At 41.1% G+C, this 14115-nt stretch overlaps 1 long non-coding RNA gene across 1 annotated transcript in view; it reads left to right on the top strand.

The window, feature by feature from the left end:
* The window catches only part of LOC128830657 (uncharacterized), a 42456-nt gene extending 29043 nt beyond the window's left edge, over nt 1-13413 (top strand). Inside the window, exons 3-5 of the long non-coding RNA XR_008443634.1 lie at nt 5144-5200; nt 8457-8561; nt 13176-13413. This is a non-coding gene — a long non-coding RNA (uncharacterized LOC128830657). The remainder of the gene's footprint in view (nt 1-5143; nt 5201-8456; nt 8562-13175) is intronic.
* Nucleotides 13414-14115: the final 702 nt, after the last annotated feature.

Below are 14115 nucleotides of genomic sequence, written 5' to 3'. Positions count from 1 at the left end.
AACTGAGTTGAGATTTCCCAAATATTTCAACCAAAACACACTGTTTCAGGTAAAATATAGAAATATATTTATTATCTACAGAAAAATAGATTTTAAGTTATTATAAGTAGTACATGTAGAGATCAAACTTGGTCACATAAGAAATAAAAGTAAATTCACAATCTGAGTTCTGTAAACTAAACAGGATTTGAATCAAGCAGTGTCTCACCCTGGTAGATAGTACAAACAGGCCAGAGATCTTCAGTCCACAAGCTGGAACTCTCCTCTAGCCTGGGACTACCCTCCCCAGTTTAAAGTTTTTGTCCTCCAGATGTGTTCCCAGGTGTTGAGTTGTAGTGGGAGTGAGGCCAAATCATGATGTCACTTCCCCTTCTTTTATAGTTTCTTCCAGCTTGCTGGAAAGATCTTTTGCTATGACGTCGATCAAGAAGGCTCCATTGTATAGAGTTCCTGGGATAGTGGATTCTCTTTAATGGGCCATCAGCATATAAGGCTACTCCATTGTTGTACCTGAAAGGCTGGTTGTGGATGTTCCAAACCTCACAGCACATTTCAATAACACACGCATAGCAAAACTTCATAACTCCACATACAATAATAGCACATGTAATCCAAGAGGATATAAATGTTCATCCAACTGAGACTTTTTAATTGATCCCTCACAAGGCACACTTCGTACAAAACATATAATAATTATATGACAGTGGTGAATATGGGGGTTTCAGGGCGCTGCTTTGAGGTACAGAGTGTCACAAAGACAGAAGTTAAAAATCATAATACTTCTACATGGGCAAGCACTGGTGCTGTAATAAATAACATTAGTTTTAGAAACCAGAAGTAAAGCTAAAACATAAGGAGTGTAATATGGAATGTAAATTTGTACTTTCCCCACCCACCCATGTTTGCTGTGTAAAACATATAACAATTTACCTTCCTTTTATATTTTGGGAGCACCAAGATATGCTATTGTCAAGGAGAGTATTTTGCAAATGGTGGGTCCCAACAAGGTTCTAGATGGGTCACAGGCCTAGTGCGGACAGGAGGGCAGGGGAGTAGGAAAGGGATAGAGGAAGTTGAAGAGCGAGCCCTGTATCTACTCACCTTGCAGCAGCAGCTCCTGTTCTGGGTGGCTACGCCTGGCTCCCCGCTACAGGTATTGTTACCTGGTGCAAGTAGTCTCAATGCCACTCGGGTTTGGCCTGGCCACCAAGTGGGGAGCTGGACCCACCTGCGGGACAGGAGCCGCCACTGCAGGGTGAGTACGTGGTAGGCTCACTCTCCAACTTCCTCTCCCCCCACCTCTGGGGCCTCCCCCCCGCACCAAGCCAGGATTATGGTGCAGTGTCGGGGAAGAGGGTGTGCTGTGAGTGGTCAGAGCCTCCTTTGTGGGGTGAGGAGGAGGAAGTGGTGAAGGAGAAGGAGGACACAGGCCTATGAATTCCCCCCCACCCCGGTCACCAAATTTGGGCCTTTGTCATGTACCTAGTTTGTATGTGCCTTAATCCAGCCTTGGCCATGTCTCAGGATTGTTTTAAAACATGGCATGCTGGGATCTGATAGCAATACTCAATGTAGTGTAGACTACTTTTCCATACTACAGTAATGTTTTTATTAAATTAACACAAAATCAATATTGTTGTTGCACAGCGATAGGATTTAAAAATAGCAAATAGTATTTCTTGCTAGCTAGATAATGGTGGGTTCCAAAAAAGATACAAAATGCAGTTGGTGGATTGCCTTAGTAAAAAGTTTGGGAACCACTGTCTAGGAAACATCACTGTTAAAAGCACAATAACCAGTTGTGCTGGTCACACAACTTATTGAGCCATTAAAACTGAAATGAATAGCAAACAACTAGACTTAGCAAAAGCATGCCTACAACAACTATTTTCTGTTCTTTTATCCCTTCTAATGTATCTGATGAGTGACAAAAAAAATAGTGAGCATTTTCCTCATTATCCTTCTCTTTTCCTTTTCTTGGCTCAAAGGTCAGTCTGCAGCTTATACATATTAGTTCCTTTTTATGAATGTCAGCCTTGACATCAGCAGGAGAGGGATATTTTTCTTCAGTAAGTGACTACTAAGTAATCAGGAATTAGTGATGCCTGCCCTTATTAGACTGATTAAGACCTGCTAAGAGTAAAGCTCTCATTGCATCTATACAAATAAAGACCTTGTTTACACTAGAAAGTTATACTGTTATATCAATATAAGGCACCTTTAAACCAGAATAACTTTGTCCACACTAGGGCTTGTACTGGTATAACTATGTCAGTAATGGTATGTCTACACTACGAAATTAGGTTGATTTTATAGAAGTCGATTTTTAGAAATCGATTTTATACAACATACGATTGTGTATGTCCACACTAAGCACATTAAGTTGGCAGAGTGCATCCTCGCTACCATGGCTAGCATCGACTTCCGGAACGGTGCACTGTGGGTAGCTATCCCACAGTTCCCGCAGTCTCTGCTGCCCAATGGAATTCTGGGTTAAGCTCCCAACGCCTGATGGGGCAAAAACATTGTAAAAGCAACGGCAGACAATCGTTTTGCGCCAGACACTAGGGCGATTAGAAGAGCACAGCAAGGTGCGTGGCGCATCAGAGAGGCTTTGAAAACCAGTTTCATGACTGGCCAGGCTTTGGTGTGTCAGTTGTGTGTGTTTCTCCTTGATGCAAACCCCCTTTGTTGATTTTAATTCCCTGTAAGCCAACCACCCTCTCCCCTTTAAAATAAAGTAACTATTGATTTAAAACCATGCATTCTTTCTTTATTAATTAAAAAACAAAAATGAAATAATGGACAAGGTAGCCCAGGTGGGGTGGGGGAGGAGGGAAGGACAAGGCCACATTGCTTATTGTAGCCACACTAAAAATCAAACTGTTTGAATGACAGCCTTCTGTTGCTTGGGCCATCCTCTGAAGTGGAGTGGCTGGGTGCCTGGAGCCTCCCCCACCCCATGTTCTTGGGTGCCTGGGTGAGGAGGCTATGGAACATGGGAAGGAGGGTAAGCGGTTATACAGTGGATGCAGCGGGGTTCTGTGCTCTTGTTGGCTTTCCTGCAACTCCAATGGACACTTCATCATGTCCATTTGCTCCCCCAACAGATGCTTCATCATGTCTGTTTTCTTCCCCATTAGCCTCAGCATCGTGTCCTGCCTCTGCTCTTCGCACTGACTTAATTCTTTCCTTGCCTCTGCCACTGAATGCCTCCATGCATAAAGCAGTGCCCTATCAGCATGGGAGGACTTCATGAGCTCGGAAAACATGTCATCACAAGTGCGTTTTTTTCGCCTTCTAATTTGCGATAACCTCAGGGACAGAGATGATAGGGGGAGTGTAGAAACATTCTACGCTCTACGATTCTGGAGGGACTGCATGGTCACCTGTGCTGCTGAGTTCACCATGCTGACCAAACAGGAAATGAAATTCAAAAGTTCCTGGGGCTTTTCCTGTGTGCCTGGCTAGTGCATTGGAGTTCAAAGTGCTGTCCAGAGCAGTCACAATGGAGCACTCTGGGATAGCTCCCAGGCCAATACCGTCGATTTGCATCCACACTACCCCAAATTCAACTCAGCAAAGCTGTTTTTAGCACTACTCCCCTCACTAGGGAGGAGTACAGAAGTCGATCTTAAGAGCCATGTAGGTCGACGGAACGGGGTTGGTTTTGTGGATTCATTCATTTTTAAATCGACCTAACCGGGCTAAATTCGAACTAACCCGTTAGTGTAGACCAGGCCTAAGAAGTCACATGTCTAACTGACATAAGCACATACGTGTCAAGTGTAGGCCAGCCCTAATTACAATTTGCAAATTCATCTCTGGAGTAATTCCATTGACATCAGTGGAGTTGCATCAAGTATGAGTTTGGCCCAATTTAAAAAATATATAAATAAAAAGGTTTTAGTTAGATACACAAAAGGTTACACTTTCCCCCCTCTACCCTGTTGTTCTCATTTAACTTCCTGAGAGCCTTTTTATGAAAATGAGAGTCAAAGAGCTAAAGGCCAAAAGGTACCACCAGATCATCTAGTCTGATCTCCTTTGCAGCACAGGATTGAAGTTGTAAGAAATTCGTCATTTTTGTTTTATGGAATTTTATGGGGGAACTATTAATGATTTTATTTCATACATATTGCAACTCCCTTCAGGTTCCAGTCAAAGAACTCTTTTTGCTTAAAGACATGTAAACTCGTGAATCCTCATGTTTTCAATTCAAAAGCTATCTTGACTTAAAAAAAAACCTGGCCTATTTCATACATATTATCTAGCAAACAGATTCTATTTTGCTTAAAAATGAGGCCATTTTCTCTGGGAAAGGGGGCAGGTCAAAATACTCATGACAGTGAGATTCTCCATGCTACTGGGCGCATCTCTGAGGTCAAAACAAAATGCAATAAACCTTGAATTTAAAGCAGTTTTTCATTTAGCCATAGATATTTCAGCACCTCTAGTGAGAACAAAGTAGAGCACTTTGAAATCCTCAGATGAAAGACATTAAGTGCAAAGCTTCATGCTATCACTAAAGTGTTAAAAATGTTGTCATTGAGGTAATTAGGAATAGGATCAAGCCGTATTATTGTTTGAATGCTCTGTTGGATTCTTAGAGGTAGGACTGTGCGTAGCAAGGGTGCTATTAGTGGCTTTGGTTAGAAAGAAGTTTCCAGATGCCTGAAGCAGTAATGCAGAGCAAAGCCTCATAACTTTGACCTTGTTTAAAAAGGGCTCGTTCATAACTTCCTCTGTGAAAAATCCATGGTAGGAAGAAAAATGTTGCAAGGTTCCTCTTGCGGAGTTTCCTCCACATTCTTTCTACGGGGTAAGGAGGGTAGACTTACCTCTCTTTAAATGAACTGGGGGGTTGACAACCAAGGATCTGCTGAGATTAGGGTGAATCATGGAAAAATCTGCTGAAGGCATAGAGCCACCGATGTGGAGTCCTTCTACTTCTGCATTGGCGCCTGATCTCCATTGGAACAGTGTTGATGGTGACTTTTCAGCCTGTAGTTGTCCCAGGACCTATTTTCAGAGGGGTTCCCCTGAGTAGAGAAGCCTGAAAAGAATTTTAACACAGCTTCCTTTTTGAGCATTCTCTGTGGGACTGGTGGAATGATGATGCAAATTCCTTTGATGCATCTAGGTCCGCTTCCTTCCCTTCCTGATCATGGAGACCCAGACCTGTGAAACCTCCTTCATGGTAAGTAGGTCACAGGGGAACAGTGGAATACAAAGGTAGTTGTTCCCTTTAGCATGTGTGGGATGAGTAGAGAATGCCTTGACATACAGTTCTAGGGAGCACAATTTACCCAAAATTCCCTCCCCCTCCAAATGAGCCCGATGCAAATGCTCTTGATTTTTTTATTTTTTAAAAAAATTCTGCATTTTGGAAAAAAAATAAGTTTCATGAAACATTTCCCCCTTAATTTAAACCCATTGTTTTCCAACGGAAATTTAATTTGAAAAAGAAAATGTATTTCTTACTAAGTGGGAACAAGTGCTATGAAAACAAAGAATCCTGTGTAAAAGTAATTCTTGTCCTGCTGGTAGGACTAATTTGAGGATAAAAAAAAATTAAAAAACCAAAAATGTAGCATTCTAAAACATGTGTTTTGCCAGAACAGAATGGAATTTGAATCTCAAGAATTGTGGGCTAGAACCTCCATTGGTGTAAATCAGTGTAGTTCTATTGACTTCAAGAGAGTTACCCATGGCTGAGGATCGGGCCCTTATATTCTGTTTTAAATACAGAATTCATGACTTTCCAATAGGTTCTAAATTTGCCAGTATGAATGAGCCATTGTCATTGCAGTCCATTTCCAATATCCTGAATCAAAACATCCAAGGTAGGACCTGAAAAAGGAATGTGAGTAAAGGCATGATGTCTCTGAGAATAGGATGAAAAAAAACAAGTGACATACATAGGTGTGTAAAGGAGAGGATGGTGCTAGCTTCACCCTACAAAAGGTTGGACAGAATCCAGTTCATGAAAACTGCCTTGTGAGTCAAGGAGTACAGCCGCTAGAACTTGTCCCTCTAGTGCATGCGTAGTATTTTGTATTAATGGACACATTATTAGGGCATTACAGATCAACTGGGATGGCCTTACACATACAGAGAAGTAATTTACTCCTTGACTGGTTCCATTCATTTCAGTAAAGTAGTGTAGCCTAGTAGCTAATGCACTGGATAGAGACTCAAGAGACTGTGGTTCTGTTCCCAGTTCTGCTGTTGGATGACTTTGGCCAAGTCACTTAATTTCTCTGTAAAAGGGGCTAATGATGAGATATACTGATTATTACTATACTGCAAAGTGGTACACAGAGTGAGTTAGGCTGTCGCAAATTGGCCATTAAGTTGCATTTGCTTTGCTGCTGCAGTGGGCACTCTTAAAATATTTTCTTTTACCTTTTAACTCTGGGATAAAATAAGACTGGTACTAGTGGTATTCCCAATTCTAAGAACAGGAATCATCTGATTATGCCAGTAATAGCTTATCCCAAAGCTCGAAAGGTAGAAGAAAACTTGTAAAGGTTATCCACTGTAACTCACATGCCTTGTATGCCAGGAAAAATCATAATTATATTGGGCCAGATTATGATACCATTATTCACGTTTGGTACGACTGTATGTTACAGTTCAGAAAAACTACATCTGCATTCCCCCTCCATGATCCAGAAATGGCACCCATTCACAGACTTCCAGCTCCCCAACCATCACCTCTCTTGGGCAGAGACCTGTGTCTGTCTCCCTTCTGATGGAGGTATTTCAAGGCTGCACAGTTCCCTGCCTCCACTGAGAATTCCCCAACAAGTCAGACTGCCTAAGCAGGCCTGCTATACTTTTAAGGCTACAAACATGTAATAGCCATAGTGATAAGTTACCACACAACTCTTTCTAAGCAAGTACATTTATTGTTAAGATAAAAACATTACAGAGAAAACATATTAAAACAAACAGAAAAGCCTATATGCTTGCTAGCAAGCTTACCAGAGATCGCCCCTCCACCCCCCATCTCCAACAAGGGCTCTGGTCAATGTCAGTCCCTTCCCTTGGTCTGAAGATCTTGTTCATTTGCTGGATCAGAACAAAGGCCCTGCGTCAATTTAAAATAAGGTTATTTATTCAAAAGTCCTTCCTTTTGTCTGTTGGTCTCTAGAGAATCCAATTTGAACAAGTCTCTCCAGGTGGTGGGGCCTTTCTGGAAGTCTTACCACCTGAGTGAATTTGCCTAATCACCCCCCGCCCCTCCACACACACACACTGTTCTTAGCTCCCAGAGGGCTGTTGGTTCCCCTCCCCCATGTAATTATGTACAATCCCTGGCCCACAGTGACACATAAACTTAATTCAGTAAGTTCTCCCAAAGATATTGCTGGATATTGCCATATCTGTCACGCTGTACTCCGTAAATACAGTATAAGCCCAATTATCTGAATAGCATGGGGGGGATATGGAATATATTTAGATAATTAGAGGTTTGAATAATTGAGCCATTCAGCAACGGCATGGCTCTTCCTGTGCCCAGAGGCTTGTCCTCTTCCTCCCAGTCCTAGCCCGGGGTCTCTGCTGTGGCCTGCTCACTCACTCCCATGACAGCAGGACTGCAGAGGGCTCCCTGTGCTGCTGCAGGGCTGGTGACACCCAATCCCTGCAGGTTCAAGGGTTGTGTGCAGGGGGGGCAGAGGAGGCTGCGGTCCAGGCAGGACAGAGCAGAAACCCTTTGGTCAAGACTCTGCTCTGTCCCACCAGAACTGCAGCCTTCCCTGCACCTTGTGCCTGCAGGGATTGAGTGTCACCAGCCCCGCGGCAGCTCCACTGTCACGGGCCTGCTCGCTCACTCGCTCCTGTGACGACAGGGCTGCAGAGGGCTCCTTGCGCCACCACAGGAGCCATTCAGCAGCAGGGAGGCCTCCCACTCAGCCAGAGGCTTGTCCTCCTCCTCACAGTCCTCACCAGAAAAAGAGATCACACTGCAGAGGGCATGGATCTCACACTGGGGGACGAGGAAGGGATTTGGATAATGTAAAAGTTTGGATAATAGGGTTTTGGATAAATGGGAGTACACTGTAGTCCCATCGACTTCAGTGGGACTTCATGTGGAGTAAATTACTGCTGAAGGAAAGGATTGCAGTCAATTTTCAATATTTCACAAATGTGTCAGTGCTCTAGACACATGTAGAAGTAATTTAACATAACAAGAACATTTCAGGCCCCTATTCAAAAACAATAATGTACTTTCCCAAACCTCTACCCTCTCTCCTAGGAGAAGCTTAGGAGAAAAATGATCCCTTCAGGATCCCTCACTAAGAGTACCTCACTTCTGGTCACTTCAGAATTAAACTGCAAGATGTTATCTCAGGCATATCAGATTATTTCAATGGCTGTAATATCACATAGGGCAAGAGACAAATTCTGAGGTAATCAGAACATTCCAGCACTTTCCTATTTTCCAGGTCCATCATCTTCAAACTCTGGATTTGGAACATGAGCACTTCAAAGGAGCATTACCACATTCTGCCTCAGCACAAAAACTGCAATCATGAAAGAAATCAGTGCAGGTAATATGGCAGGAGCCATAATGTTGAATGTCCTGATTTTATATGTGTAAAATTTGAACCATAATATGGCATTAGCATAGATTTAAACATTTAACATCCTTGCAATTTTTTCTTGAAAAAGAAGAAGAAGAAAGGAGTCTGATCTCACACTCTATGTAATCACTGAAACAAAACAGAGCTGTATCCAGTGTTGCCAAATCTTGTGATGTTATTGAGAGCCTTGTGATATCTGGAGTTTTTCTGAGAGCCCCAGTTCCTGGAGTCAGGTGATGATAGGAGAATTTCAGCTTTTGTTTTTTAACAATGTAAGTTTCTAGCCCTACTGGCTCAGGAAAAGAGCCTGGAAAGATAAAGCCTAGAGACTCAAAAAACAGCAGGCAAATAAACAGCAAAATGGTTTAAAAATCATGAGGGTTTTTTTAAATAACACAATTTCATGATATTTTGGAGCCTGATTCATATTTTTGAATGCTTGGGATTTAGGGTGACCAGACAGCAAATGCAAAAAATCGGGACAGGGTGTGGGGGGTAATAGGAACCTATATAAGAAAAAGACCCAAAAATCGGGACTGTCCCTATAAAATCGGGACATCTGGTCACCCTATTGGGATTAGCAATACTATATTCAACCTGCAAAGTTTCAGACTGACTGTGTGCACAGTGGCTCATACCTGGAGCATTGCACCTCATTGTGCTCTTCAAATGTTAGTAGAGTGCAGTGCAATAGGCTACTCCAAATGCTTCTACAATCATTATGTGTAAACTTTTTTTCCCAAATATATTTTTTCACTAGTCCTCACTGAGGATTAAGCCTATAGCTTATGTGTCTTGGGTCTGATTCTCATCTCTCAGTAGTGTAAATCATGAAGAATGTGATTGGAGTAAATGGAGCTACATCCAGTATAAAACCAGTGTGAGAGCTGAAGCAGGCCCCTTACATCTATTTTTTTGGAATTGTCAATGTATATATATATGGAATGGAAATCAGATCTGCAGAATGTCTTAACTAGTATAATCCCTTCCCCCCTCCCATTCTAAACTGTTGGCTTGTGTTTTGCCTTTTTATTTGTTTGTCTTGTCTTAATTATAATCTCATGAGGGTAAGAACCATGTATCTTTCTAGTTGTGGGAATTTGCTAGGCTCAGATGTAGAATAAGACTATGATTCGTGCTTTTACTCAGATATCACAAAAAACCGTCGACATGGAATTTCACCAAAGTCAATCAACCAACCCAACAACATAATCATCTGTGTGCTGGGAATAAACCTGAAAGATATCAGCCCAAGTGGTGACCATTTCAGAAAGTTATTAATGCTTGAAAATAGGCTCTGTAAAGGAAATGCTTTTTGGCCATAATTATAATAAAAGGAAATAGTCAACATTCTCATAAACTTATACAGACATTTTGGAAAATGACAATGGGGAAAAGAAAAGGAATGACTATCATCATTGTCACTCTGATCTGGAAAGGTGCAGAGCATTCTCAATTGCCATTGATTTCAGTGGGAGCTGAGAGTGAGATTCTGAACATCCCACAAAATCCAGCCCCAGCAGCTGTTTGTGATTTCTTGCATGCTCTAAAGAGCTCTGTAACAACCCCAAATCTCTTCTATTCCCAGCTCTTCCTCTCTTCTATCTCCAGGAACACAGTTTTGATTCTATTCTCCTTTCCTGGCCTGCTAGCATTTTTGACCTCATAATGATGTTGTTTGCTCTAGTCACAACCTTTTGATTAAGAACAATCTTCTCCTGTTAATTATTCTGAAAGGTTGATCAATCTTCAACTACTGTATCTCTAGCAACTGACATTTTGCTTTGAAACCTCTGATGACAATTTGTCTATGTATAACTTTCCTGTCTGTTTTGGTGCTTCTTTGGGATTGTTTGCATTTTATAAGGTTCAGCTGGAAAATTCTCTCTGCATTAGTTTTTTTCCTCTAACATCATTTAGGTTAATTGATACCAGATAGAATCTATTTCTCAAATATAACCACAATCAATTAAAATAAACATTTTAACTGTACTATAATGAAATTAAAAGACCTCAATATTAAAGGGCCAGTTTCTGTTCTCAGTTACACCAGTTACCATATGGAATAACTCCATTTGAATGAAGAGTTACCACTCCAGTTGTGTTCTTGTGCAGTGGTTCTCAACCTTCCCAGACTGCTGTACTCCTTTCACAAATCTGAGTTGTCTTGCATACCCCAGTTTCACCTCATTTAAAAAATACTTGTTTACAAAATCAGACATAAAAATACAAAAGTGTCACAGCTGCACTAGTATTGAAAAATTGCTTACTTTCTCATTTTGTCTATATGAAATTTTACTTTGTACTGACTTCGCTAGTGCTTTTCATGCAGCCCGTTGTAAAACTAGGCACAGATCTAAATGGGTTGATGAACCCCCTGGAAGACATCTGCATACCCCCGGGCATATGCATTCCCCTGGTTGAGAACCATTCTTCTAGTGTAACTGAGAGCAGCTTCTGATCCAAAGGCATGTAGTGTGTGGGAAGACCTATAAGCAAAGCTACTCAATATGATCGTCCTTCACATTGAGATCGATTTCTCTTACTGTCTTGAGTGAAACAAATTTATAAGGCAACTGTGACAAAGTTCTGAAGAGCAACAAACCAGGGCCTCCAAAATTTCCTGGTATTGGATGTGTAGTAGGTGATAATATGGCTATGTACCACCATTGGAAAGCTGTGCAGTGCATTCTGCATTGTAATGTGCCAAATCCTAATTGACAAATGAGAAAGATTTCTCCTTTACTACCTTGTCGCCCATTGTTCTTTTGACCAAGATACAAACAGTGGTTAGTATCTGTTGCTATTAGTCTTAACTCCCTAACACAATTCAATTGTCCCAAATCAGTTAAAAACTGGAAGTAAAATTCAACTTTTTAACAGTGAGGGAAATTAATCATTCAAACCATTTATCAAAGGATGTTGTAACTTCAATATCACATGGAGTTCTTAAATCAAGATTGGATATCTTTCTACGAGTTGTTCCAGTTTAACCATACTTCGCTGAGCTGGGGAAATAGCATGGCCTGTGTTATGTAGCAGGTCAGACTAGATGCTCACAATGCGCCCTTTTGGCCTTAAAAATCTATGAATCAACATTTGGTGAATTGGTTTATTTCAAAACAAACAAACTAACTCAAACAATCAGGAGCAGGCACTTCCCAGACAAACAAAAGTGGTTGCCTCACACAAATCGCTCAGAAGTAAATCCATTTAAAATGTATTTTGACACCTAAGCCAAACCTAGAGAAAGAAAGCTTCCTTTCATAAATAATCTGCACCTTACACATTAAAAAAAAATCTAGTCACAGATGAAAGTTTCCCTTTTAACAATAAACTATTTAGTAAATGTGGGTCCTTGGCTTCTTGCCTTTACAACCAAATAATTAATTATGACCGCTTTAGTGCAGTTATTAAGGGTTTTACCTCCCCTTCAAATTCTTTTCCTTTTCTAACAGTGTACCTTCTGTGCTGTTGGTTCACTGGCTGAAGTAGTTGTAACTTGTATGAAGCATCTACAGATCAAAAGGCTGGGGAAAAGATTTAATGAAAAGGGGCAATGTGGCAGACGAAGGGAGGGGACAGAAAATTGAACTGGAAAATGATGACTTTTCTTTCTTTGTTGCTGTTGATGATCAAGGTTATTTTGTGGGTTGCTTTGCATGGACAGACACATGGAATTTATCTAAATTTATGACAGGTTTAAATTGTGCAATCCTCTTCCTCCTTATGTTAGGATGTCTCTCTTAGCTCTGGTGGCACTATCACCTCTAGCTCCAAAGGGTGTGGGTTTATCTCCAAATGCCAAACTCAAACCTGATATAAGTGGGTTGTGATTCCACTGAGATCAGTGGAGTTGCTCCTGCTTGCAACAGGGCTGCATTTGGCCGGAGGTTTTTGTGTAATTTTGGCACTGGAGTGCAGCAATAGGGGGTGCTGCACAATGGGAAGCCTTGCCCTGAGGATGAGGTATTAAACTGAGGTTTTCTAGTGGCTGTCATGGTGAAAATTAAAAGATCCCAAGAGAGGTTTTAAAGAATAAAGGGGAACTGGAGAACATTTTCTCTCTCAATAAAACAGGAGATCCATGCAGAAATTCTGGCTGAAATTCCTACGTAGGCTCTAGAGAGAACACAACTGAGTGGTGCTCTTCCGCCACACGAAAGGGGGCAGAATGTGCTGTCCCCCATGCTGGCTCAGCTCTACTGCCACTTAGTCTAGAAAGTTCTTGTGCTCAGGGAGAGCAAAGACTACAGTTTGCGACCAGTCCCTCTACAAGCCTTCAGCCAAGTTTGGGGACTCACCCAGGGCCAAGCACAATCTGGCTCTATAGCTTGATAATCATCAATCCTGCCTGCTAATCTTGATGAAGAATTATTTTTAGTCCTCTGCAGATTCTCCTGATTTTTGCTGAGGCCCAAATGCTATTGAAAGAATGATATTGCTATAAGGAAGAGATGTGAGATTCAGCCTTTTAACATTTGCTTGTGGGGTTAAAACTCAGCTATAATGTCCTCGATACATTAAAGTTATGTACTTGTCAGATGACTGATCAAATTCTTTCTTTCTTTTCTTTCTTAGCTATTGTGAAAAAAAGACTCCCCTTAGAAAGAAAATGAGGCAGAGATCTGCTGCCACCTTCTGGCAGTTACTGGGATGAAATGAAAATGTCAGCAAAAAAGCTCAAAGGTGGCTGGCTATATTTCAGGCAAGGGTGACAATATCCCTCTGTCTGGTGCATGTGCCTGTGCGTATATATATATATATATATATATAGTTTGTAATCAGTTCATGAAAAAAGTTTGTGAAAACTTTTGGATCTTTGGATGAAAGATCATATAAAATAATGTTAATGACGATGTTAAGAAATAGTGATTTTCATGTATGTAATTCATTTCATGATGAAAAATTACAAAATTCTATACAAACTAATAATGGCCCTTATCATGTATTATTGTTATTTAGTAAGAAACTGCATAATTTGTAAGTCTTAATAGTTGGCATGTCAGCGGTGGAAAAGAATGTATGTCTAATGAGGTATTCCTGTCAATAGACATTTTAATGTCAAGCATTATGGATGCTGCCACTTTGCTGCACTGTAATAATTTTCTTTAGAATTATTCTGGAGTATAAATGCTGATAATAGCTAATTATAATACATAGTGGCCATATACATATACATACACCACAGTCATCAGTGGGGATAACTTCCAAAACCTTCATTACCAAAAGCACCCATCTGTCTTATCTGAGCTAAAGGCTGCTTGTCTACAAGAAAACAGCTAACTAAACAGTCATTGCAAACATCCACAAGAAGGGCAGTATTAAATGCTCCTCTATTAGACATCTGTATGGTCAACTGTTAAAATCTAATGAGGGAGGTCCTCCCAAAAATACGAGACTGGTTTAAAAAGCATGGAGGTTCCCTCGTCCACTGTTACTTGGAGAGCATTAGTAACAGGGCAGGAGTGTTGGGGAAGGAGAGGATGGGCCAGTGATTCTGTTCTTATGTGGATCCACC

Source organism: Malaclemys terrapin, chromosome 1 (genome assembly GCF_027887155.1).
Source record: "Malaclemys terrapin pileata isolate rMalTer1 chromosome 1, rMalTer1.hap1, whole genome shotgun sequence".
Lineage (NCBI taxonomy): Eukaryota > Metazoa > Chordata > Testudines > Emydidae > Malaclemys > Malaclemys terrapin.
This window is presented reverse-complemented; position numbering and strand designations above follow the sequence as displayed.